Source organism: Castanea sativa, chromosome 5 (assembly GCF_040712315.1).
Source record: "Castanea sativa cultivar Marrone di Chiusa Pesio chromosome 5, ASM4071231v1".
Taxonomy (NCBI): Eukaryota; Viridiplantae; Streptophyta; class Magnoliopsida; order Fagales; family Fagaceae; genus Castanea; species Castanea sativa.
The window spans coordinates 55,907,123-55,911,334 of NC_134017.1; positions in this window are offsets into that span (position 1 = coordinate 55,907,123).

Below are 4,212 nucleotides of genomic sequence, written 5' to 3' on the forward strand. Positions count from 1 at the left end.
AATACTGTAACTAAGTCTTACTCTTTATTTAATTTTTTCCCATTTTCAAGTGTTTGTTTGTTTGTAGGTAAAATATAATCAAACTTGTAAAAAAATATTTTTCACTAACCATAAAATTCTTTATATTGATTATTGTACTCAAAAATATTTTAAATGATAAATACTTATTTAAAATATATAATAAATTTCTAGAAATGTATTTTGTTTTTAAGCCTATGAGTATTAACATTGGTGGTGTGGGGAGTAAAAGGACCTGAGCATGTATTTGGGCCTTTGGACTCTGACAAGAAGGGCCAATTAGTTCTTGATTAAAAGGCCGTTAGGACTGCAAATCGGGCCACACGCCGAGTGTCCGAGGATGCATCCGAGGATAAATCTTTCCTCGGATAGACCCGGGAGGACTTGGAGATTCGCTAGAAAGATCAAGGCAGAGTTTCGGAAAAGACTGTTGGTTAAGAGGGGGATCCCTGTACCCTCTAGATGCACCGGTGTTAGAGAAATATCTTAGGAAAAGGCTGTCACCTCCACATTAAAGATCCTGCACCTACCTCCCTGGCCGCATTAATGAGGAAGTGACCCCTGAACAGTAGAACTGAACCTTCTGGTTACTATTTAAACACTTGAAGAAGGTGGTGTCAGGGAGGAGGAGGAGATTTGTGCAACACGTGGATAAAGCACCAAGAGAAGAAGTATCTAAGAAGAGTAGAGGCCAAAGAACGTGGGGATCGGTCATTTAGCAAAATAGGGACTCAGAATTGTAACCTTCAAAGGAAAAGGAGAAATAATACAGAAATTGTCCTCGGCTTACGTCCGAGGAAGTTCCTTTCTCATAATCATTCGTTATTTGCAAATACTTTAACAACTTAGCCTGTTTATCAAGTTTCTAGCATCCTTAAACTAGATTCCAAATCCACACTCTACAAATTTCATTGTTTAAGGCTCATTGGGCCTGAGCCCACAGTTGTCTTTGGGTCCAGGTGCAATTGTGCACTTACAGGTGGTGTTAAAAAACTATTTTACTAATTTTAGCTATTAACATCACAAAAATGGTGCTGTATTGGTGTAGCTATTGGTAAAAAATTTACCAACTGCTATCTATGGCAGATCACTATAGTTCATAATAAAATCCAAAAAATAATATTTTATTTCACTTTTTCCCCCTTTAATTAAATACTCTTTTCTCTCTCTTCACAAACCTATATCTCTTCATTGTTTTAGTTTTATCCCTTTCATTTTTTTCTTTCTTTCTCCTTTCTCTCTCTCAAGTGGACCTCTCTCCTTCTCTCTTATCTCTTCTCTCTCTCAACTGAACCTCTCTCTTTTTGTCTTCTCTCTCTCAACCGGACCTCTCTCACTCAACTAGGCCTAGTCAAGATCCATGGTGGGTTGCTTGGTTAAATTCGGTTGTGGTGGCAGTGCTTTGGGCGTTTATGGCGGCAATGGTGGGTTGCAAGGGTGGTGGGTTGCATGGTTTTGTGGCTGTTTATGGTGGTTGTTGAGATGGGTTTGTGGTGGTGGTTGTTACTTTGAGGGTTTTTTTTTTTTTTTGGGTTGTGGTGGTGGTTGTTGTTTTGTGGCTACTTTTTTTTTGGTTGTGGTGTTGGTTGTTGTTTGGGTGGCTGTGGCTAGGTTGGATAGGTCGTTGTGGTGGTGGGCCGATGGCTGTTGGTTTGTTGGGTTTGTTCATGGTTCTTGCTTTACAGAGAGAAAGAGAGAGAGAAAAAGAGAGAGAATAAAAAAATAATAAAGAAAGAATATTTAAATGAAAGTGGAAAATAAAACCATTGATGTGAAGTGTATTGTAAAGTGGGATGATAAGATAGATAAAAGTAGGCGTTTAAGTTGCTAAAAGTTAAAAATTTTACATTCACCAATGCGAATGCTCTTATACTTGAATCTCTTTAGATATTTTTAAATTTTAATCAAGATTTTTAATTTGTATATATATATATATATATATATTTATTTCATATTAATTTATTACTAAATTAATTACGACATTATTGTGTTTCGACCTCAGTCAAACTTAGGTTTGATCTTAAAGTCCTTGAGCCTCTTCTTTTACCAATTCTTTGAACATTCCGAGTCTGAAAATTATAATTTCTATTTCTATGGCTTTTCTTTTGTTAGAAAAAAAAAATTAATGAAAAAAATATTTTTTTGGTGTTTGGTTGAATTATTGAATTTTTTAAAGAATTATTTTCCATGTTTGGCACTTTGTAAAAGATCTCTAAATCCAAAAGCATGTCATGGAGTTTGGTTCAGTTGAAAAATTGTGTGGATTTCAAATACCTCAGCTTGTAAATTTTATTGTTGTTAAATAAGAGATTTGAGGTTCAAATCCAACCTACACCAAAAACCAATTGATATCTTTGATCAAATGATAGAAAATAATTATCATAAAGCAAACGCTATAATTTGATATCCTATTGTACTTATTTAAACTAAAAAAATGTTGAAACAAAAAAGACTTTATAATTTCTTTTGTTACAATGTGAACAATTTGTGATTGGTTGAAAATTTTTCTCCCTATTAAGAAATCTCTAAACTCAAAATTTTTAGTTTGCAAAATTATTATGAGTCTACAAATTTGAAGATGATTCATAAATGTAAATTTGTATTGACAATAAAGTGGGTATAATCATTTGCCAAAAGTCAATTGATATCTTAATTTAATGATAACAAATAATTATCATAGAGCAGATGCTATAGGTTAAAATTATATCATACTTATTTAAAATATAAAAAAATAAAAATTCTGAAACAAACAAGACTTTGTAATCACTTTTGTTATGATGTGCACTATTTGTGATTTGTCGAAAATTTTCCTCCCAATTAAGAAATTTGTAAACTCAAAATTTTTAGTTTGCAAAGTCAAAAACGATTCATAAATGTAAATTTATGTTGACAATAAAGTGGGTATGATCATTTGCCAAAAGCCAATTGGTGTCTTGATCAGATGATAAAGAATAATTATCTTGGAGTGGACGTTATGGTGCCTTTACTCCAAAAACCCTTGGGCTTTTTGGGATTTAGGCCCCTAATTTACTTATATTCTTGATTGGACCTCAAGGGTGGTTCTCTGAATGATGGATCGTACCCTAATTCTATTTATTGTTGTACTACTCCTAATTAGACTTAGCCGAGAAGACTCCTGAGTAGATGAGCTTTCTATTTGAGGTCCGAGCAAGACCTCTCTAATCCCCAGATTGTGTACCACTTTTCTCTCGTGTATCTCTCCCTTAAATTTTGTTCCAACCCCCTCTCTAAATCTTCTCCAGCCTTATACACACCCTTCCTAGTGGAGCCCTTATCATTAAAAGGTCCCCTCTATTCCTGTGTGGGACCTCCTGCTTTTAGGATCCTAGTGGGGTCCTGGGTCTATGTTACTATTTGTAATGTCAAATCATTCTACAGTGGTGGGCATAACAACTTTGTCAAAAAATGATTCACTTGGTAACTTGTACTTGATGCTAGATTTTATGCTTGGCCTGTAGGCATCTTCAGACGTTAGCGTGTATCATCGGCAAGGGTTGCCTCTTGTTAGCTAGTACTCCCGAGGTGCTATTCCCAGGTTTCACCTGGCCGATGTGAGCCATGGTTTGGTTTGACCTCAGATGGGCCAGACCTTATATGAGAATGGACCTCCCCCTCTTTACACCCCTACAGATGCTATAAGTTGGAGTTTTATCATACTTATTTAAAATATTAAAAAAAAAAGCTAAAACAAACAAGACTAATTTCCTTTATTATGATGTCCACAATTTGTGATTGGCTGAGAATTTTCCTCCCTTTTAAGAAATTTGTAAACTCAACATTTTTAGTTTGTAGAAAATGATTCACAAATGTAAATTTGTATCGATGACAAAGTGGATATGATCATTTGCCAAAAACTAATTAGTGTCTTGATTTGATAATAAAGAATAGTTATCATGGAGCAGACGCTATAGGTTAAAATTTTATAGTATTTATTTAAAATTAAAAAAAAATTGAAACAAACAAGACTTTATAATTTATTTTGTTAAGATGTGCACAATTTGTGATTGGTTGAAAAATTAATGGTCATGAATATAGCAATTGATAAACAAATCACAAAAGAAGTCCAGTTTCAAAATCAAATCATCAATTATATAAGTTGACAAACAAATCACAATAGATATCCAATTTTAAAATAAAAATAAAAATAAATCGAAAATCAAGAAAAAAACGATT